Here is a 25,024-nt window from a genome sequence, read left to right as displayed (position 1 = left end):
ACCATAATCTAGTCTGTCCCTGATGGTAGATATTTACCTTGCTTTTGATATTATAAACAATGCTGAAATTAGTAAGCAGATACACTTACCAATATGTATTTCACTTTGCGCATTGTGAGAGTCAATCTGTAGACTAACAGTGAATGCATTTGAATATTGTGACATCACCATTTGACTTCATATAGATTGTGCATTTTCCACTCCCAACAGTAATATGTGAGAGTGGATATTTCCCCATGCCATAGCCTCACTAGCTTTTAGATTTATTTCAATCCAAAAGGTGATAATGCCATCTCAATATCTAATTCACAGGTCTCTTATGAGTAAATATGATTAAATTCAATGTAAATAAGTACTACATGCACTTATTTTTCCCCACAAACTATCTGTTCATATCCTTTGTCTACTTTCCTGTTCATTTTTTCTTATTCATTGGGCAGTTTTTTTTATATTGAAGAGATTAGCCCTTTGTATATGAGTTGTCTCATGCCATCTGGTACGCACTGGGCCATCCATTTCTTACTTCAAAGCTTTTATTACCAGCTCTTGCTTTTGGGTATATACTTATTCAAACTACAGATATTTAGTTATGAGTTTTTCATATACTTATTTCTAAGGGAAGCTTTGCTTCTACATATGCCCAAAAAGAGATGCCTATGGCTACATGATGGTACAGTTCTGTGTTTAGTTTCTACATGCTGAATGTTCTTCTGCCACTGTAGTGGTGGTGAGTCTAAATAATTATAAACTCCTTTTATAGTGAGTAAAGGTCACTTTCCTTTAGTATATGAGCTGAAAATGGAAGCTTTTCCTTACACAGCAATACCTGAGAATTATGACATTTCCTGTGACACAATATTAAAAAGCCACTTGCTAAATTACCATCAATGATTGCAGTTGAATATTTTGTAGATGATATCACTGATATTGCTACCAGATAAAACTTAGGATAATCAGCAAAGTTTAAATTTCAGATAAACAGTGACTTTTTTTTTTTTTTAGCGTTAAGTATGTATATCACATACTTACAAGGGGTAAGGGGCTTCCCCTGTAGCTCAGTCGGTAAAGAATCTGCCTGCAGTGCAGGAGACCCAGGTTCAATCCCTGGGTTGGGAAGATCCCCTGGAGAAGGAAATGGCAACCCACTCCAGTATCCATGCCTGGAAAATCTCATGGACAGAGGAGCCTGGTGGGCTGCAGTCCATGGGGTCGCAAAGAGTCGGGCACGACTGAGCGACTAACACTTACTTACTTACTTATATATATCACAAATATTACACAGCATAAACATATACTAAACCATTTTTCTTTTTTTGTCTGAAATTCAAATTAAACTGGGTCTCTTATATTTTCATTTGCTAAATCTGACACCACTGATTATATTTTCATTTTTCTCTGACCAGGATCCCAAGACTATGGTTTGCTGATTTTGAAACCTGTGCCTGGCTGACAATACATGGAATTTTAAAGCATGATTATAAAAAACCTCTATGATGGATAAAAATATTTTTAAGATCATCAAATTCAGCCACACATTTGATGTGTGAATTCAGTCTACAATATCTTTCACAAGCAGTCATCCATCTTATAAATGGATGCTTTCAGTTGTGGGAAACTGTCACTATCTAAAAGACAACTCATTTGATGCCTGCATTGGTGATTCAGTAAACCATTTCTCAAATTAAGCAAATACTTCCTTCTTGACTTTCCCCCCCATTCATCCTAGTCTTAGTGGTTACTGAAAACAAGTTAAATCCCTCTTCTATATTTATTTATGTCAACCTTTCAAATATCTGAAGACAGTAGACCACTCTTGAGAGTCTTCTTTCTCTTTGATAAATATTTTCAGTTCCTTCAATTATCTTTTATAAAAAAAGTGTTTCATCTTATGCACTACCAAATATTGATTTTTATACCTTCTATGTACCAGACACTGTGCTAAATGAAATTACACTATAAAGAACAGTGTAAAATTCCCCACCTCTCAGGATACTCTTAGTCTAATGACAAACATTCACAAAGCTCTGTGACAAGTGCTATAATAAAATTATAAACAGTATGTTTTAAGAACATGGAAGAGGAATATCTAAATCTACCTGGAAAGGAAAAGGGAGAATGGGTCACAGGGGAAGATTCACAGACAGCTTAGCATGTGATGCCCGAGCAGTCTTGAAAGTTTAGGAATTTTCCATTTGAACAAGGAAACAGGGAGCATAAATTGCTAAAGTCAATCTATATTTTGACATACTTATTCTCTAGGAACTCTGCTACATTAGACAATGAGTTCATCATTTACTTCTTGAAAAACTAGGTTCCTATTTAAAACGCACTCTGCTCTCATTATTCCTTCCACCTTTCATGGACTTCTTCTGGTCCCACCTCTTCCCCTTCAGTGTTGTTCTCCAGGATTCTGTTCTTTGTAAACTGCTTTTCTTATTCTCTATTTTTAGTGATTTCATTTAGTTTTGTGGTTTTTATTACCATGTTAAATGTTGATTTCCAAACATATATCTCCATCCTGGACCTCTCCCCTGGGATTCACACATCTGTGTGTGATCCTCAAGCACTTCAACCTCAACTTGTCCAAAACAAAATCCTCCTCCATGTTCTTCACTTAGATTGAACTAGATTTATCCTGTATTAGAAACTTGGAGGCACTTCTGACTTCTATCCATTGTTTCATACATTGTTGTTGTCGTTGCTGTTTAATCACTCAGTCGTTCCTACTCTTTGCGACCCATGGACTGTAATCTTCTGGCTCCTCTGTCCATGGAATTCCCCAGGCAAAATACTAGAGTGAGTTGCCATTTCCTTCTCCAGGGGATAGTCCCAACTCAGGGATCAAACCCAGGCCTCCCGCATTGCAGGCAGATTCTCGAGCAGCTAGGCCACAAGGGAAGCTCAAGAATACTGGAGTGGATAGCCTATCCCTTCTCCAGCAGATCTTCCCGACCCAGGAATCGAACTGGGGTCTCCTGCACTGCAGGTGGATTCTTTACCAACTGAGCTATCAGGGAAGCCCAGTAAACCAAGTCCAGCAACATATAAAAAGAATTTTATACCATGACTAAGTGGGATGTATTCCAGTAATGCTAAACTGCTTCAACATATGAAAATCAATTAATGTATCAAATCAACAGAATTAAAACTAAAAATCACAGGATCATTTTAACAGATGCAGAAAAAGCATATGACAAAATCTAACCCATTGCATCATGAAAACAAACCAAGAAATGGAGTGGTGCTTCCTCAACCTGATAAAGAACATTTAAAAAACCACAAAGCAAATTTCATGCTTAACAGTGAAAAACTATATGTTTTCCTCATAAGATCAGGAAAGAGAACTTATGTTCTTCCCACTCCTGTTTAATAAGGTACTGATGATTTTAGCCAGGACAATTAAGCTAGAAAAGGCAAAAGCATCCAAATTGGAAAGGAAGAAGTAAGTCTATTTCTATTTGCAGATGACACAATCTTGCATACAGAAAATTCTAAGAAATCTACTTAAAAACTATTAGACATGAAAAGATGCTCAACATCACTCATTATCAGAGAAATGCAAATCAAAACCACAATGAGGTACTATTTTAGACCAGTCAGAATGGCTGCTATCCAAAAGTCTACAAGCAATAAATGCTGGAGAGGGTGTGGAGAAAAGGGAACCCTCTTACACTGTTGGTGGGAATGCAAACTAGTACAGCCACTATGGAGAACAGTGTGGAGATTCCTTAAAAAACTGGAAATAGAACTGCCTTATTACCCAGTAATCCCACTACTGGGCATACACACTAAGGAAACAAGAATTGAAAGAGACATGTGTACCCCAATGTTCATCTCAGTGCTGTTTATAATAGCCAGGACATGGAAGCAACCTAGATGTCCATCAGCAGATGAATGGATAAGAAAGCCGTGGTACATATACACAATGGAGTATTACTCAGCTATTAAAAAGAATCAGTTCTTTGAATCAGTTCTAATGAGGTGGATGAAACTGGAGCCTATTACACAGAGTGAATTAAGCCGGAAAGAAAAACACCAATACAGTATACTAACACATATATATGGAATTTAGAAAGATGGTAACGATAACCCTGCATGCGAGACAGCAAAAGAGACATGGATGTATAGAACAGTCTTTTGGACTCTGTGGGAGAGGGAGAGGGTGGGATGGTTTGGGAGAATGGCATTGAAACATGTATAATATCATATATGAAACATATCACTAGTCCAGGTTAGATGCAGGATACAGGATGCTCGGGGCTGGTGCACTGGGATGACCCAGAGGGATGGTATGGGGAGGGAGGTGGGAGGGGGGTTCAGGATGGGGAACACGTGTATACCCGTGGTGGATTCATGTTGATGTATGGCAAAACCAATACAATATTGTAAGGTAATTAGCCTCCAATTAACATAAATAAATTTATATTAAAAAAAAAAACTATTAGAACTTACATGTATGTGTGTGGGTTTAGTCAGTCAGTCATATACAAGTCTTTGTGACCCCATGGACTGTAGCCTGCCAGGCTCCTCTGTCCATGGAATTTTCCAGGTAAGAATACTGGAGAAGGTTGCCATTTCCTACTCCAGAGGATCTTCATGACTCAGAGATCAAATCTGCGTCTCTTCATCTCCTGTATCTCCGGCATTGTTAGGTGGATTCTTCACCACTGTGCCACCTGGTAAGCCTATTAGAACTAATAAATAAGTTCAAAAGAGTTGCAAGATACAAGATCAATATACACAGATCAATTGTATTTCTATGCACTTTTAATGAACAGTCTAAAAATGAAATTAAGAAAACACTTCCATTTATAATGGCATCAAAAAGAATCAAATCCTTAGGAATAAATTCAACAAAAGAAGTGAAATAGATATACTCTGAAGACTATGGAGCATTGCTGATAGAAATTAGAGAACAACTCAATAACTAAGAAAATGTTCCATGACTGGAAGACTTAACATTGTTAAGATGGCAGTACTCACAGAATTTATCTGCTGATTCAAAGCAACTCCCATCAGAAATCTCAGCTTATATCTTGTAGAAATTGCAAGCTGACTTTGAAATTTATATGAAATTGCAAGGGACCCAGAATAGTCCAATGATCTTGGAAAAACAAAGTATGAGAAACACTTTATAATTCTGAAACTTAATGAAAACAAATATAATAAAGTGTGGTACATAAAAAGGATATATAGATCAATGGAATAGAGTTGAGAGGCCAAGAATAAACCCATGCATCTCTGGTCAACTTAATTTCAACAAGAGTGGCAAGACCATCCAATAGTCATTTTAACAAATGGTGCTGGGACAACCAGATAGCCACATGCGAAATAAGGAAACTATACTCCTACTTCACACTGTATATGAAAATTAATACACTATGGATCAATGGCATAAATGTAAGAGGCAAAACTATAAAATGATTAGAAGAAAACATAGGGGTAAAATGTGATGACCTCGAATTTGGCAAGGATTTTTTAGATATGACACCAAAATCACAAAAGAAAGCATCAAGCATCAAAAGAAAAAATAGATAAATTGGACTTCATCAACATTAAAATGTCCTTTTGTGCTTCAAAGGACAGTATCAAGAAGACAAAAAGACATAATAGAGCAAAATATTTTCAAATCATATATCTGATAAGGGACTTTATCTAGAATATATAAAGAACTCAATGAAGCTGAGCAGAACCCTATGGGGCCTTCTGGGGACAAGCACCCCACCCCCATGTCCTTCACTTGCCTCTTGTTTGTAGAAAACTGTAGTCTTACAGGCCTTCCACAAGTCACAGAAGCCTGGCTCAAAAATTAATTATTGGAAGGATGTGAACATGTAGTGACAAAAGTAGCAGTTGGACCAGGAGAAGTAGTAAAACTGTCACTGTTTGAAGATGACATGATACTATACACAGAAAATCCTAAGGATGCCACCAGGAAACTACTAGTGCTAGCCAAGGAATTTAGTTAAGTTGTAGGATACAAATGAGTTTCCCAGGTTGCTAAGTGGTAAAGAATCCACCTGCAGTGCAGGAGATGTGGGTTTGATCCCTGAGTCAGGAAGATCTCCTGGAGAAGGAAATGGCAACCCACTCCAGTATTCTTACCTGGGAAATCCCATGGACCGAGAAGCCTGGTAGACTGTAGTCCATGGATTAGACATGACTTAGCAATTAAACAACAACAGGATGCAAGTACACAGAAATCTCTTATATTCATGTACACTAACAACAAAAGATTGGAAAGAGAAATTAAGAAATAATCCCATTTACCACTGCAACAATGGGGTCTTGAATTTGAGATGCCAAGAATACATCCAACTAGAGATATCTGGTAAGCAGTTGGAAATAAACAAATGTAGATATGAGAAACAGAAAGGTTCTGGCTGGAGATACAAATTTGGGAATCAATGATTTCCAGGTGAATTAAAACTGATATCTTAAGGTGTAGAATGAAAAGGAAAGATTCACTTAAAAGGTAGAGTTCAGAATTTAGCACAATTCTCCTGAGGTGGTCTGTTAAACACAAAGAACTATGAGATATGGACCTATCATCTCACTCCATCCAGATGCTGCATTTCTATTGTAGCTTGGGACTGCATTAGCTTTCTTAGCAGTACTGACTGATACCAGTCAGCAAAAGCATTTAAGTTTGTTATTCATGGAGGCTGCTGTATTTCCCCTAGTGGATACACACACAGTTGGTTTTCTGTGTTTAAATATATAACTTGTATTTATCTATGTTAAGTTGGATCTTACTACATTTATCCATCGTTCTGATATATTCAGATCACATATCTTGATTCTGCCATTTAATGATTTAGTATCCTTCTGAATTATTTGACAGACACAGATTTTATAAATATGCCTTTGATACAACATGAAACTCCTTAATAAACTGTTGAAAAGATAAGGCTGAGAACAGATTCCTCACTTTATTTTTTTTTTAATTTTATTTTATTTTTAAACTTTACATAACTGTATTAGATTTGCCAAATATCAAAATGAATCCGCCACAGGTATACATGTGTTCCCCATCCTGAACCCTCTTCCCTCCTCCCTCCCCATTCCATCCCTCTGGGTCGTCCCAGTGCACCAGCCCCAAGCATCCAGTATCGTGCATCGAACCTGGACTGGCAACTCATTTCATACATGATATTTTACATGTTTCAATGCCATTCTCCCAAATCTTCCCACCCTCTCCCTCTCCCACAGAGTCCATAAGACTGTTCTATACATCAGTGTCTCTTTTGCTGTCTCGTACACAGGGTTATTGTTACCATCTTTCTAAATTCCATATATGCGTTAGTATACTGTATTGGTGTTTTTCTTTCTGGCTTACTTCACTCTGTATAATAGGCTCCAGTTTCATCCACCTCATTAGAACTGATTCAAATGTATTCTTTTTAATGGCTGAATAATACTCCATTGTGTATATGTACCACAGCTTTCTTATCCATTCATCTGCTGATGGACATCTAGGTTGCTTCCATGTCCTGGCTATTATAAACAGTGCTGCGATGAACATTGGGGTACTCGTGTCTCTTTCCCTTCTGGTTTTCTCAGTGTGTATGCCCAGCAGTGGGATTGCTGGATCATAAGGCATGTCTATTTCCAGTTTTTTAAGGAATCTCCACACTGTTCTCCATAGTGGCTGTACTAGTTTGCATTCCCACCAACAGTGTAAGAGGGTTCCCTTTTCTCCACACCCTCTCCAGCATTTATTACTTGTAGACTTTTGGATTGCAGCCATTCTGACTGGTGTGAAATGGTACCTCATAGTGGTTTTGATTTGCATTTCTCTGATAATGAGTGATGTTGAGCATCTTTTCATGTGTTTGTTAGCCATCTGTATGTCTTCTTTGGAGAAATGTCTATTTAGTTCTTTGGCCCATTTTTTGATTGGGTCATTTATTTTTCTGGAGTTGAGCTGTAGGAGTTGCTTGTATATTCTCGAGATGAGTTGTTTGTCAGTTGCTTCATTTGCTATTATCTTCTCCCATTCTGAAGGCTGTCTTTTCACCTTGCTAATAGTTTCCTTTGATGTGCAGAAGCTTTTAAGGTTAATTAGGTCCCATTTGTTTATTTTTGCTTTTATTTCCAATATTCTGGGAGGTGGGTCATAGAGGATCCTGCTGTGATGTATGTCAGAGAGTGTTTTGCCTATGTTCTCCTCTAGGAGTTTTATAGTTTCTGGTCTTACGTTTAGATCTTTAATCCATTTTGAGTTTAACAATAACACAATAATAGTGGGAGACTTTAATACCCCACTCACACCTATGGATAGATCAACTAAACAGAAAATTAACAAGGAAACACAAACTTTAAACGATACAATAGACCAGTTAGACCTAATTGATATCTATAGGACATTTCATCCCAAAACAATGAATTTCACCTTCTTCTCAAGCGCACATGGAACCTTGTCCAGGATAGATCACATCCTGGGCCATAAAGCTAGCCTTGGTAAATTCAAAAAAATAGAAATCATTCCAAGCATCTTTTCTGACCACAATGCAGTAAGATTAGATCTCAATTACAGGAGAAAAACTATTAAAAAATCCAACATATGGAGGCTGAACAACACGCTGCTGAATAACCAACAAATCACAGAAGAAATCAAAAAAGAAATCAAAATTTGTATAGAAACGAATGAAAATGAAAACACAACAACCCAAAACCTGTGGGACACTGTAAAAGCAGTCCTAAGGGGAAAGTTCATAGCAATACAGGCACACCTCAAGAAACAAGAAAAAAGTCAAATAAATAACCTAACTCTACACCTAAAGCAACTAGAAAAGGAAGAAATGAAGAACCCCAGGGTTAGTAGAAGGAAAGAAATCTTAAAAATTAGAGCAGAAATAAATGCAAAAGAAACAAAAGAGACCATAGCAAAAATCAACAAAACCAAAAGCTGGTTCTTTGAAAGGATAAATAAAATTGACAAACCATTAGCCAGACTCATCAAGAAACAAAGGGAGAAAACTCAAATCAATAAAATTAGAAATGAAAATGGAGAGATCACAACAGACAACACAGAAATACAAAGGATCATAAGAGACTACTATCAACAATTATATGCCAATAAAATGGACAACGAGGAAGAAATGGACAAATTCTTAGAAAAGTACAACTTTCCAAAACTCGATCAGGAAGAAATAGAAAATCTTAACAGACCCATCACAAGCACGGAAATTGAAACTGTAATCAAAAATCTTCCAGCAAACAAAAGCCCAGGTCCAGACGGCTTCACAGCTGAATTCTACCAAAATTTAGAGAAGAGCTAACACCTATCCTGCTCAAACTCTTCCAGAAAATTGCAGAGGATGGTAAACTTCCAAACTCATTCTATGAGGCCACCATCACCCTAATACCAAAACCTGACAAAGATCCCACAAAAAAAGAAAACTACAGGCCAATATCACTGATGAACATAGATGCAAAAATCCTTAACAAAATTCTAGCAATCAGAATCCAACAACACATTAAAAAGATCATACACCATGACCAAGTGGGCTTTATCCCAGGGATGCAAGGATTCTTCAATATCCGCAAATCAATCAATGTAATACACCACATTAACAAATTGAAAAATAAAAACCATATGATTATCTCAATAGATGCAGAGAAAGCCTTTGACATAATTCAACATCCATTTATGATAAAAACTCTCCAGAAAGCAGGAATAGAAGGAACATACCTCAACATAATCAAAGCTATATATGACAAACCCACAGCAAACATTATCCTCAATGGTGAAAAATTGAAAGCATTTCCTCTAAAGTCAGGAACAAGACAAGGGTACCCACTTTCACCATTACTATTCAACATAGTTTTGGAAGTTTTGGCCACAGCAATCAGAACAGAAAAAGAAATAAAAGGAATACAAATTGGAAAAGAAGAAGTAAAGCTCTCACTGTTTGCAGATGACATGATCCTCTACATAGAAAACCCTAAAGACTCCACCAGAAAATTACTAGAACTAATCAATGACTATAGTAAAGTTGCAGGATATAAAATCAACACACAGAAATCCCTTGCATTCCTATACACTAATAATGAGAAAACAGAAAGAGAAATTAAGGAAACAATTCCATTCACCATTGCAACGGAAAGAATAAAATACTTAGGAATATATCTACCTAAAGAATCTAAAGACCTATATATAGAAAACTATAAAACACTGGTGAAAGAAATCAAAGAGGACACTAACAGATGGAGAAATATACCATGTTCATGGATTGGAAGAATCAATGTAGTGAAAATGAGTATACTACCCAAAGCAATCTATAGATTCAATGCAATCCCTATCAAGCTACCCACAGCATTCTTCACAGAGCTAGAACAAATAATTTCACAATTTGTATGGAAATACAAAAAACCTCGAATAGCCAAAGCGATCTTGAGAAAGAAGAATGGAACTGGAGGAATCAACCTACCTGACTTCAGGCTCTACTACAAAGCCACAGTTATCAAGAAAGTATGGTACTGGCACAAAGACAGAAATATAGATCAATGGAACAAAATAGAAAGCCCAGAGATAAATCCACACACATATGGACACCTTATCTTCGACAAAGGAGGCAAGAATATACAATGGATTAAAGACAATCTCTTTAACAAGTGGTGCTGGGAACTCTGGTCAACCACTTGTAAAAGATTCCTCACTTTAAACCTCTTCTCAGAATAGCAGTCTATTAACCGTTCTCTTTGGGTGTGGCCATTCAAGCAGCTAACAATCCTCCCCAATTATACTAACAACAATACAAATTTCTCTATTTTTTCCACATATATCTCATTCCATACCTAAATATTAAATCAAATCTCATGGATGAATTTCAGATTCACTTGTTTAGTAAATTCCCCTGATATTGAAGGGCTTTAGATTATGCTGGTATGACTTGTTTTTGGTAAGCTAAAATTGAACTCTCATGATAAGTTCATCTGCTACTGCTACTGCTAAGTCACTTTAGTCATGTCCGACTCTGTGCGACCCAGGCTTCCCCGTCCCTGGGATTCTCCAGGCAAGAACACTGGAGTGGGTTGCCATTTCCTTCTCCAATGCATGAAGGTCAAAAGTGAAAGTGAAGTTGCTTAGTTGTGTTCGACTCTAGCGACCCCATGGACTGCAGCCTACCCGGCTCCTCCATGCATGGGATTTTCTAGGCAAAAGTACTGGAGTGGGGTGCCATTGCCTTCTCCATAAGTTCATCTAGTGGCTCATGAATTATGCTTTTAATAAATGATTCTAGAATTTGTCTCAGGATCAATGTCAGGCTCACTCTTGTCTCTTAAAAATTGAGATGCTTTTGGTCTATTTCTAATTTTCCATCACCCAGTTTGGAATGAGGGGGATACTGAAACAGTCAGTCCTGTGAAATATGTTTGTAAAAAAAAAACAATGTTAATAAAAAGTAGATACAGATAGATGGTAGCCTTCAGAGCCATTAAGGGATGCAGTATCTGCCAGTGCCCGGGAGATGTCATTTACTTGAGTCTGGAAGCTGGAATTCACATCATGTGAGGGGTTCCTTAGTTTGTCCTGTGCAGCAAAGCAGTCAGGGGAAGCAAATTCTAACTGGTTCAGAAGATGAGTCCTAAGAATTAGTCAGCCATCAACAACATAGTACACTGGACAGAATACTGGGCCCCAATCTATGCTGCACTCTGACAGAGATTATACATACATCCTGCCCCTTCTCTTGGTTGGCAACCCACACCTTGATTTTTATCCATATAGGATCCTGTAACTGGTAGACATTACATAGATTGTGGAACAAACTCACAATTACAATTTTAATCATAGCAGTTCTAACTACTATACTTATGAAGTACATAAGAACTCAGAAACATAAAATAGTAAGTGATTAGAGTGGAGTGGATCAAGAAAAAGGTTTTGGAAGAAGTGAGTTTTCTAAAAATAAAAATTGGTTAGGGTATACAGCATGATGTTTTGATATACACAGTGAAATGGATGGATATACACATATCCATCCCTTCATACACTCTTGTGTGTGTGAGAGAGATGAAAGCACCTGAAAACCTCTTGGCAACTTTCCTGTACACAAAAGTAGGAGGTTTTTTTTTTTGTTTTTTTTTTTTTTTTTTTTTTTTTTTTGCTGTTGCTGTGAGGAATATGGGGGTCTTAGTTCTTTGACCAGGGATCAGACCTGTGCCCCCTGCAGTGGAAGTGCAGAATCTTAACCCCTGGACTGCCAGAGGAATACCAAGTAGATGATATTTTGAGCAGCTTTCAAAGAAAGGGAGGGGCTCAGATTCAGGGACTGCAGTGCAGGTGGTAGCTCGGACCAGGAGTGAAATCCAGTTGCTGTTGTATTTGGAAGGATACATGCTAAGTCGCTTCAGTCATGTCTGACTCTTTGTAACCCCATGAACTGTAGCCCACCAGGCTCCTCTGTCCATGAGATTCTCCAGGCAAGAATACTGGCGTGGGTTACCATGCCCTCCTGGGGATCTTCCCAACGCAGGGATCAAACCCGTACCTCTTATGTTTCCTGCACTCGCAGGCAGATTCTTTACTTCTAGTGCCACCATTTGGAAGGGTGGAGGCAGCAAATAACTGGGTACTTCTAGAGGTGCGAATCAAGAATCCTGGGAGGATGGGAGCACTGCAGAGAAGCAGACAATGTCAACAACTCCCACTATTTTTTTCAGTCTCTCCCACTCTTGTTGGTCACAGGGTGTCAAGTAGACAGTGAGAAGAGTCCTTCACCAGATATCCTCGGGACTTAAAATGGTGTTTGGCCCATTGGATGTTGAATGAATGAAGTATGAACTAATTTGGTAGAAGTTATGTGCTCTCTTTCATCAAATTCAAATTCCTCACAGCCATTTTTGTTCTCTCCATTTCCACGTGAAAATAATTCTCATTGACAGAGAACATAGATGTCAAGTAGGAGTTGAATAATTGTGATTTCTTTTGGCATTTATAAAACATCACCTAATACACCTCAGGCAGCAAAACATCTCTTTCTTGACCACTTTATTGTTTTGCGTGTAGCTTTAAAAGGGTGATCAATTTATCCTGGTTCTCGGGACTGTCCCAGGCTTAACACTAAAAGTGTCATGTCCTAGGGAAACACCTCAGTTCTGGGAAAACTGGGATGGTTGGTCATTTCAGCTTTAAAAATCTTTATCTATATTCCTAACATTTGTTGAAGACCTCAGATAAGTTGGAACATTAGCCTCCCAGAATCTTTATATTGGTCTGTTCTCTTTCCTGTATGGTCTCATTACCCCCTTCAAGCACTCATTTCTTTGCTCTGTCTTCTGCTCATCATTAATGGCATCAAAATTTTTAAAGATTTTTTCCTTCTAATAACTCCATTTTATAAAGGTATATTAATCTAGCACTTTAATGTGTATCATCACATTGTATCTAGAATTCAGGGAACATAAGAGCAAGCCTGGCCCCTACAGACCATGGGGTCGCAAGAGTTGGACATGACTGAGTGACTAAACCACTACCACCACAAGGGCTGCCATAACAAAGTACCACAGGTTGGGTGGCACAAAAAATAAATTTATTCACTCATAGTTCGAGAGACTAGAAGTACAAAATGAAAGTGTCAACATGGTCATGTTCCCTTCAAAGTCTCTAGGGGAGAATACTTGCTTGCCTCTTCTAGCTTCTGGTGGTTGCTGGCAATCCATGTCAATCCTTGGCTTATGGCAGCATTGTTCAAGTCTCTGCCTCCTTTGTGTATATGTCCAAATTTATAAGAGTACCTGTCATTGGATTAGGGGCTACCCTATTCCAGTAGGACTTCATTTAACTTGATTACATCTGGAAAGATCCTACCTACAAAAAGGTCACAGTCACAGTTTCAAAGTAAACATGAATTTGGGGGGGGATACTATTCAACCCAATATAATAATCTACAGTTAATTCATACAATAATTCTAACACTATCAATAGAATGCCAAATCAATTCTCCATGTCTTCCATTCAACAGTGCTGTAGTCATTCTTAATTATACCACTTAATCATAATCATCATTACATTTCTCAGCTGTCTCTTCATTATCATGGCAGATCTAGCCTTTGGTTTCCAGAGATTCTATTTAAATTCTGTGATTATCAGTCAAGCAGTGTACTCTCTTTGCCAGTTGAGTGTTTCTGAAGATTTTGTATAAATTCAACTGCTGCAGTTTAAAACCTGGTATCCTTAATATATAGCTCTTGAGGTAGATTGATACATAGGCTTCTTACCAATTCCACTAGACGCTGAAGTATAAATATCTTCAATCATACATATCATAAATGAAAAAAAAACAGGAAAAAAAAACCTCTTCTTCGTTTTTCAGCTCTATCCTTTGCCAGTTGACTTTCAAAATAGCTTCCCATTTCTATATGCATCAGCATGTCATGAAAACATTAAATTGCATTCAAGGCCAAAGTCAAGAGGCAATTCTGTAGTCTTCCTAATCATATTTTCATATTCATAATATAAGACTTGTGATTTTTCTGACTTTTCAATTCATGTATTTTTATGTGTCTTTCTACCAGTACCACCCAGTCAAATAATACTTGAAGGTAAATCCTATTAATTTGAAGCATGCAGCTTCATATCAGGAAGTTACTTCTATCAGTTAAATTCAATTTTGTCTCTTACAAAGTACAGCTTTTACAAGACATTTCAAGATTTCCAAACCTGGCTGTTTCCATTGTTTTCATTTTGTTTTGAAAATATACGTTGATTTGAATTTTCACCTGGGGTGCTCAACTTTTTATATGTTCTTTCCAATAATTTTTATCCTGATTAGTTGACTTGGACACAACATAAATCATAGTTTGGTTACACACAACAATGCTCAATACAAAGCAGTGTGTCTGGGCTATTAGGGGCATAGATCAAGGTCTTATCAATGGCACCTTCAAAGGTCATAATTTTTTATCTTTACATGATAAACAGAGTTAACAGCTCAAGACAGATGTCAGGAAATGAATTACTATTGCAACAGAAACTTGTATTGTGATGTATTTGTGTCCGCTGAGTGACTTGACAGAAAACACTCCCATGGCTGGGAACTTACTTCCTACAGTAAGACCCTGTTGCATCTCCCATTCTCTGTGACCTCTAATATGACAATAGAATACTAAAGGCTTCATTAATCTCTCCAAGTCTTGGTTTTCAAAATATAAAGATATTAGTTAAAAAAAAATTACATAGGCTGTTTTCCTTACCAAGAAAAAGTATAGCCAAAAATTTAATAAAACAATGAAATCAATGATATCAAACTGCTCACCACTTGAGGTAGGCTATGGACACAAGGTATCAGGCACTGTGAATATTCCCTGAAAGTCTATATACATGGGTGAGAACAACTTAGAGGGCAAAAAAAGATTTCCTTCTTACTGGAAAATTGGACTGAGAATAGAAGTATGGGCACATTGTTTGGATTCTAAACCCAGTATAACTACTTACTGGCTGTATGAATTTGACAAGTATACTTCAGTTTCTTTATTTTAAAAACACTGTGATAATCATAAAACCTAAGTCACATTGTTCTTGTTAGGATTAAATGCTACACCATTGGTAAAGCACTTGGAATAGCATCTGGCACAATGTACGAAGTCAATAAATGTTAACCAGGCATACAGGTGGTGGTGGCAGTAGTAGTGGTAACAGTAGCAGTAGCAGCAACAACAATCATAGGCAGTGATAGTTACAGTATCTTTAGAATTACTGCCCTAAGTTGCCATTGACCATGAATCAAAAGAGTAGGGGTGTTATCTATGTCAATGATTAGGATACTTGTCTTAACCCAAACACCCTCCCAACCCCAACACCTTCCCAAGAAGATAATCACCAAAACCTATGGTAAAGGATGGAACAACTTCAGGGACTGTGATTTCTCACCTTTCTGAGAGAAGTAGAGGGAGAATTGCAAGGAACCAGGTGCACGCTATGGGAGAGTTTTGGGTCTCTACTGGATCATTTTATTATTGGTTATTATTCTTGTGGCTGCTTTTTTGGTAGGAAAAATGGAATCTCACCTCTTGGAGAGAGATCTAGAGTGGCAGAAACCAGGGATGTTGCCTTGGTGACAATGATGAAAAAAGGAGAAGGAAGAACACAAGAACACATAAAGCCTCAGGGGTGTCCTATAGATAGTGGTGTGTCTGTATTCTGCCTAAGCTGTGCCCATCACGGGAAGATCAAAATACTTTCAGGATGGCGGGGGTGGATGGAGTGGGGTGGCCTGAGTAGCCAAAAACACCAAACAGCAGGAGAAATGGTAAGCAGAGGGTAGAGATGACTGAACATTCTCTGAGGATTTTTTTTTTTTTTTTTTTTTTTCGGAGGGAGACAAACCAGGTACAGTCTTTGGTGGAATGAAGGGTCAGATTGAGCTTGAAACTGAGAAGAGGATTGTCCACATGAGGTTGGGGGTCCCCTGGATACAAGTGAACAGAATATTATGATTTCTCCAGGGATTCCTCCATCCCCCCCAGTCTATGTTAAAGAGTTCTGCAAAGTATATCCCTATTCTTGCTTATACTGATTACAATCAGAGAGTAAATTATTTACCCCAAGGTTCTAGATGATAAAAGCTGAACCATTCAATCATCCTCAGACCTTAGTACAACAGAATCTACCTGGGTATCTTTTTAGAAAATATATAACCCTGGGTTGTACCTTGTAGATATTCTGTTACAACAGTAGATTTGGGGTGAGGAAGGTCTTAGGAATCTGCATTTCTTTTTACCAGTTCCTTAGGTAAGTCTGATGAAAGTGATCCATAGGCCACATTTTGAGAAACAATGACATATCCCTGATCTCCAGGGTGACTTGCAATTCCCTAGCTGTCCCAAAATGTTACTTACTGTCACAATTCTTGAAATTTTACCACTGGAGTAATGATTTTTCCTCTGTGGCAGCACATTTCCTTTGAGGAACATTTGAGAATCTCCTAGGGGCTTTTTCAAATTGCCTCTGAGACTTTGTCTCATTCCCCTTTATTGAGAATCACTGCCACTGAGCCACTCTTATATAGAATGTATGTTGCATCCTGAAGTGTGTTGGATGGGAAAGGTGTTATTTACAGTACCAATATCTAACAATTTTTAACTATGTACTGCTTGCAAAGCACTATGATAATCACTTAACAAAGAAATAAAAACTATTATTATCCCCAATTAACAGATAAGGAAACTGAGGATTTAAGGGGCGAAGGACTTGTGTAAGTTACACCTCTGTTAGTGATATAGCAGAGATTAGAATGTACATCCCTATGTTATCAAATTCTGTTCTTGCCACACTGCAAGAGGGCTTTGGAGAAACATACCAGTAGGATAAGCAATCCCTCTCCAAGAGCTTCATATAAAGGGCAATGAACTCTGAGAAGATTAGCACAATGTATCACTGACACCTCAGGGACCCAAGATAGCAAGTGAGTTGGCCCTGCCAGGTTATTATCTTTTGTAAATAATTTCTGCTTGTCTGGGCAGGGTGAACAAGTGAAGGGCAAAACTTGATAGGAAATAAATGTGCTATTTCAACTTGTCTGAAGTTTACATCAAAATTAAAGTTTCAACTTCAAAGCCATGGATGTGAGTTCCTGAGAATTTATCAGACACATTCTAATGTCTTAAACAGTTGTGAGAAGAGCAAAATGCAAGTTTGGGCAAAATATCCCTTTATGAGCCCTGTTCAGAGAGCAGATATGAGCCTGCAGTTGCCCCTTGCACTGAATTATGTGGAAGATGATGAACAACAGAAATCTTTGGGGGCAACCAATAAAGGACAGGGGCTTCCCTGGTGGCTCAGACAGTAAAGAATCTGCCTGCAATACAGGAGTTGCAGGAGACATGGGTTCGATCACTGGGTCAGGAAGATCCTCTGGAGAAGGAAATGGAAACTCACTCTGGTATTCTTGCCTGGAGAATCCCATGGACAGAGGAGCCTGGCTGGCTACAGTCCATGGGGTTGCAAAGAGTCAGACATGACTTAGCACCTGAGCAAAATAAAGGACAGAAGCTTCCAGGATTCCCTGCTGTATGGCACATATGTCCCTCCAACTTCACTATGTTCAAGAGGTATTGCAATAAATCCTCATTTAAGTCAAATAAGGTTGTTTCTCTTCCTCAATAATTGAAGGTATTAGAAAACCTGTTTGGCTTCAGGCTTCATTACAGCACTAATTCTAGAGTTTTTGTTGCACTTTCTTGCAAAGAATAATACAATAGGGAATCCACTGGTTGTCCAGTGGTTAGGATTTGGCACTTTCACTGCCAGATGCCAGGTTGAATCCCTGGTCAAGGAACTCACAAGCCAGCTGGCATAGCCAAAAAGAAAAAAGAAAAAGAATGATACAGTAGATATAATAATCTTTCTGTCCCAACTAAGGATGTTGTAGTGTATGATGATCATAAACGATGATGACAACTGCTTGTAGAAGTTACTCTGAAAAGATGACCAAACAATAAAGAGACTGGAATGATGCCAGGGAATGTCATCTAGTTTCCCAGACAGGTCTTGACCAAGAGGCATCACTCTTTCTAAATTCATCACAGTCCAAGGTTTATTCTTCCACTACCAGGCTTGAATAAATGATTTTATTAAATTGCAAATGAAGTACAACTCTCAAGGTTGGAATATGAAGCCAATTATCATAGATACTGATTCATATAATCAGATTATCAAAGTATTAATTTTTATGGATGGGTAACAGAATTTGCCCCAGCAAAATATGTGGTTGGCATAATGATTGTTTTTGTGTTGTTTTCAGGAACAGTAGTGGAGAAAGCAACGGCAACCCACTCCAGTGTTCTTGCCTGGAGAATCCTAGGGACAGCAGAGCGTAGTGGGCTGCCGTCTATGGGGTCGCACAGAGTTGGACACGACTGATGCGACTTAGTAGCAGCAGCAGGAAGAGTAGAGACAGGAGAAGTTCTGAAAATAGAGTAGAATTTACAGTTTTGTAATAAAATTTTATATTTGGTAAGGAAATCTCCATTTTTAAGGGTATCTCCTCCTCTGTACAAGGAAGAGAAGATGACTAAATCATGAGAAAAACAAATCAATGGAGAAGGCACTGACTTCTGTGTAACAAATTATCACCCTTGTTGACCATGCTTTTCCTGGCAATCTTCCCCCAAATCATTCTACTGCTGTCCCCTGCAGCCCACACCCTAACTTTTATTTTTCCCTTGGTTGAAGATGGTATTTAAGCCAGAGTTATAAACCATCTCTTTGAATCACTAATTTTTCCCTTGGTGTCTGCCATGTATACATTAGCTATACATGCTAAACTTTTGCTTTTCTCTTGCTGATCTTTTATTATAAGTCTCTCAGCCAACAACTGGGAAGGTTTCATCCTTTATGGGAAATTTTATCCCCAAATTATTAAAAAAAAATAAAACTCACAGAAACCAGAGTTTTTGCACTGATAAGGCCACTACTATCAAATACTAACTGCTGCTGCTGCTGCTGCCGCTAAGTCACTACAGTCGTGTCCGACTCTGTACAACCCCATAGATGGAAGCCCACCAGGCTCCCCTGTCCCTGGGATTCTCCAGGCAAGAACACTGGAGTGGGTTGACATTTCCTTCTCCAATGCATGAAAGTGAAAAGTGAAAGGGAAGTCGCTCAGTCATGTCTGACTCTTAGCGACCCCATGGACTGCAGCCTACCAGGCTCCTCTGTCCATGGGATTTTCCAGGCAAGAGTTCTGGAGTGGGGTGCCATTGCCTTCTCCGAAATACTAACTAGATGTGTACATTTAGACAAGTCATGTAGCTTCATTAAAACCTCAGTTTCCTCATATTTAAAGTGGGAACAAAAATGGTAACTTCTTGAAAGGATTAAAGGAGAGAATGCGTGTGAATCTCTTAATCTGCCTGGCACATAGTAAGTCCTCAGTAAGCCCTATCTATTATTATTATTGCTAGAATAAAAACATTGTTTGGTAAGATTACTTGTAGGAGATAAAATCTGATGCTCTAACCTTAGGGCTCAGCTTTACAAGATTCAGCAAGAGCAATAGCTGGTCACCACTCTGGAAACCAATAATCAACATCCCATGTACTGTCATGTCCTTGAAGATATTTTCAATAATTAAAAATCTTATTATTTTAAAATATAAATCATCTCACTAGGTGATGACTTAAGTACTGTCACTTGAGAGAGAACAAACTCAATGTACTGATGGGCAATAAGGAGATACATGGTATGTTTCTTATTGCCTCAACCCTAACTAGAGATCCAAGGCTTATATCAACAGAAAATAGTGAATCATTTCTCTATTGCAGAAATATTAGGTGTTATAGCATTGAATTCCTTAGTTCAGTGCCAGAGAAAGTGGTTGTGGAGATGTCAATCACCCAAGACAGCAAGGCCAAGGTTAAGAACAATGCCTGACTGATTTGGCCAGTAAAGATACATGGAGTCACCATTAGATTGAGACATTATCAATGTAGAGAGCATAAGGAAGAATAGCCAAAGGTGCTAGATCCACATGATCCTTAGTCTGCACACCAAAAAGGAAGACACACACACACACACAAATAGGTAGGTGACTGTAATGTTGTTGAGAATCCAATTCAGACTACAGGGAAGAGATTTTATTGTATAGCTCTGAGAAACACAGGCCAAATATCTCATATGTCTTCAGAACATGGGCAGTGATGAGAAACTTTCATGACAGCCTTTCAGGGAAGGTAGGTACATGAGTGGTAGCTATTCACAAGGCTCTCATCCTTTCACATTTCAAAAAGAACACGAGATGTTCATCAAGATTCAGATAAGCTTTGGTATAAGCCTTGGCCTGTCTGGCCTATGTAGAAACATGAACAATTTCCAGGGAAACATTGTATAGCCATTCCTCCACAGAAGGAACATAATTGAACTCTGGTTAAACAAAGCCATACTAAAAGTCAGAACTTTGGAAATTAGAAGTTATTCATAACAACTTATTCTTAAGGACAGATCTTCTTAGAGGCAAAAGTCTATGGACATCCAAAGGTCTCATAGACTAATTCTAGCTAGTTTTTAGCAAGAGAATCTGGAATTTCAGTTTTCCCATCACACATGTAAGGAAGTACTTGGAAAGGATCTGAGCACAAGCATTTTCTACTCCTAGAGGCTTTCACCATGGCATACTATGCTAATTTGCTATGTGGTTAACAAGTATGTGACTCAATATACACAGTTGACCACTGAACCATGTAGAGATTAAGGGTGTTGAGCTCCTATGCCATTGGAAATCCAAATTTAACTTTATAGTCAGGCCGTCCATATCTGCAGTTTTTTGTCTATGGGTTTGACCAACTGTAAATGGTGTACTGTAGTATTTATTGAAAAAAAAATTCACACATAAGTGGACTCAGTTCAAACTCATATTGTTCAAAGGTCAACCATAGTATTTATTTTGAAATGATTTTGCAGTGTAACCCAAGTGGATATTAGGAAAGGTAAGGACAAGCCACTTTATTGTTTACTGGCAAACAATGGTTTTAAAGAAATTTCTTTTTTAATGATAAGTAATTCCAGCAGAGCCAAATCAAATAAAAAATACACTAATCTTATATACAGACTATAAAATTACAGAAAAAGTAAAACTTATTGTTAGTTTTGTAAAAGAAACATACTTCTAAAGAGTACTTAATAGAGAAAATAGGAAATTTATTTTAAATTACTTATTATTCTTATTAAAATACAAAACCACATGGTTTTTATGAAGCAGGAATAAAAGAAAACTATAAAATAAGCATACTTTTGTGAGATCTTGATTAAGGAAAAAGAAAAACAAGGACATACAACTAAAACTGATGAGATAAAAAGTGATATAACCAGAGATTAAAATATAAACATTCTATTTGAAAATTCCAAAAGCATCAATGTAGTGATGGCATGAAAATGATGAAATAGTTTTTACCATCTTCCCCTCAAGGAACACTGACTTTGAAAATTAACTACAGAAGACTGAAAGAATCCAGTGGAGAAGTACCAGCATACCACTGGAGCAAAGAAAATCCAATATTGGATGCATTACAGAGGGTAAGAGGAATAGTTTCACTTTGCCCACACAGGTCCTTCCCCAAGAAATAACTTCTCAGCCTGTGATTTTTCCCATGGGGCATAGTGAAAGTAGGTGAGTTAGTGCCTAGTTTCTGAAGCTATGTAGAGCACTGACAAACAGACCCACTTTGCTTCTCACCCTATATAGAATATTGAGGTGTTCTGCCTGTGAGGTAGGCAGCAGCTGAGAATAACACCCACAGCTCCTGGAGGGCAAACAGGCGTGGATTCAGTTAACTACATCTTAGGCTCCATCAGCAATCCTGCCTATGGGCTGCTGAGGACATCTCAACTATGAATCCCTCCAACTGGCCCACAGGTACTTCCAAAACTCCATGTGTCCCACTCGTATAATCTACCCACTCCATGGCTAGCTTCCTGTGAATGTCCCCAAGGGTGGTCCAAGAGAGCCTTTGTAAATGTGTCATGAGCATGCTCAGAAAGCCAGCCTGACCCTGTGAGATTGGGAGAAAGCACACAAATTTGTATATTCAGCAACACCTCAGGGAAAGCAAATAAAGACTGGCTCTGCTAGATTGAGATAAGACATACAATTTAAGAGTTCCTCCATAAGAAAGAACAGGAAGTATGGAGCAGGCATATTCATATGAAAGTTCTGGGAAAGTCTCAGAATCCCTAAGAGGGCTGATGGAAGGTATTTCCCTCTCAAAGCCAGTCAGCAAAGACTAGTAATGACTGGAAAAGGTGACTGCTTATTCAAATGTGAAGATAATAATGCAAGACTTAAAGGAACAGGAAATTCAAGGAAATATGACACCAAAGAATACAATTTCCCAAGCCAACTACAAAGAAATGGAAATCTGCAAATTGTCCAATAAAACATTCAAAATAGTTGTTCTCAGGAAGTTCACTGAACTGCAAGAAAAAATGGAAAGATAATTCAATGAAACCAGGAAATGACTACTCACACAGAGACAAAAAAATCAAGATTTACAGAGAGATAGAAATAATGAAGAAGAACCAAACAGAAATCCTGGAGTTGAAGAATACAATGAATGAAATGAAAAATGCAACAGATTATATCAATAGCAGACTAGATCAAGCAGAAGTAACAATCTGTGAAATAGAAGTTATTTGAAATTATGCAGTCAGAGGAGAAAAAAGAAAAGGAGTGAAAAAGAACAAATTCTACATAAAGTATTGTATAGCATTAAGAGAAACAGTCTATGCATTATTGGAGGCCCAGAGGAAGAGAGGGGGAAGGAGCAGAAATCTTTTAAAGAGATAATAATGGCTGAGAACTTCGCTAATCTGGGGAGAGATTTGGACATCCAAATTCATGAAACTCATAGGTCCTCCCAAACTTTCACCTTGTAAAGGTCTTTTCCAAGACATGTTACAATAAAACTGTCCAAAAGCAAAGACAAAGAGAATTATTAAAGCATTGAGAGAAAAATATTTCTCTAACACAAAGGAATTCCCATATGGCTACCATTATGGTTTTCTTAGCAGAAATCTTGCAGGCCCTGAGAGAGTAGAATGATATATTCAAAATGCTGAAAGAAAAAAAACAAAAAACAAACAACAACAACAACAAAAAGACAACACTAACCAGGAATTCTTTACCTCAGAAAGTTATCTTTCAGAAACAAAGGAGAGATAGACTTTCCTAGACAAAAATTTAAGTTTATCACCACTAAATTTACTACAAGAGAAATGCTATAAGTAGGTCTTAAAGCTGAAACAAAAGACCCTAATTAGTAACATGAGAACATGAAAATATAAAACACACTGTGCAAAGGAAAGTCTATAGTTAAATTTAGGATAATTTGTTGATGGATACACAATGAAAATGATGACATTAGAAACATAAAATGGTGGGAAAGGAGTAAAAGAAAGTTTTTGGATGCGTGATACTAAATGGTAAAATGTTAAAAGCCTTCGCTCTAAGATTAGGAACAAAGCAAGGTTGCCCACTCTCATCATTATTCAATACTGGAAGTGCTAGCTTGAGCAATTAGGCAAGAAAAAGAAAACAATATACAAATTGGAAACAAATAAAATTGACTCTTTTTGCAGTTATGATCTTACATATAAAATTTTTTTTCTTTTCTTTTATGTTTTAACTTTACAATATTGTATTGGTTTTGCCATATATCAAAATAAATCTGCCACAGGTATACATGTGTTCCCCATCCTGAACCCTCCTCCTTCCTCCCTCCCCATACCATCCCTCTGGGTCATCCCAGTGCACCAGCCCCAAGCATCCAGTATCGTGCATCGAACCTGGACTGGCGACTCGTTTCATATATGATATTATACATGTTTCAATGCCATTCTCCCAAATCATCCCACCCTCTCCCTCTCCCACAGAGTCCAAAAGACTGTTCTATACATCAGTGTCTCTTTTGCTGTCTTGTATACAGGGTTATTGTTACCATCTTCCTAAATTCCATATATATGCGTTAGTATACTGTATTGGTGTTTTTCTTTCTGGCTTACTTCACTCTATAATAGGCTCCAGTTTCATCCACCTCATTAGAACTGATTCAAATGTATTCTTTTTAATGGCTGAGTAATATTCCATTGTGTATATGTACCACGGCTTTCTTATCCATTCATCTGCTGATGGACATCTAGGTTGCTTCCATGTCCTGGCTATTATAAACAGTGCTGCGATGAACATTGGGGTACACATGTCTCTTTCCCTTCTGGTTTCCTCAGTGTGTATGCCCAGCAGTGGGATTGCTGGGTCACAAGGCAGTTCTATTTCCAGTTTTTTAAGGAATCTCCACACTGTTCTCCATAGTGGCTGTACTAGTTTGCATTCCCACCAACAGTGTAAGAGGGTTCCCTTTTCTCCACACCCTCTCCAGCATTTATTGCTTGTAGACTTTTGGATCGCAGCCATTCTGACTAGCGTGAAATGGTACCTCATAGTGGTTTTGATTTGCATTTCTCTGAAAATGAGTGATGTTGAGCCTCTTTTCATGCGTTTGTTAGCCATCTATATGTTTTCTT

This window comes from Bubalus bubalis, chromosome X (assembly GCF_019923935.1).
Source record: "Bubalus bubalis isolate 160015118507 breed Murrah chromosome X, NDDB_SH_1, whole genome shotgun sequence".
NCBI classification, from domain to species: Eukaryota; Metazoa; Chordata; class Mammalia; order Artiodactyla; family Bovidae; genus Bubalus; species Bubalus bubalis.
This window is presented reverse-complemented; position numbering follows the sequence as displayed.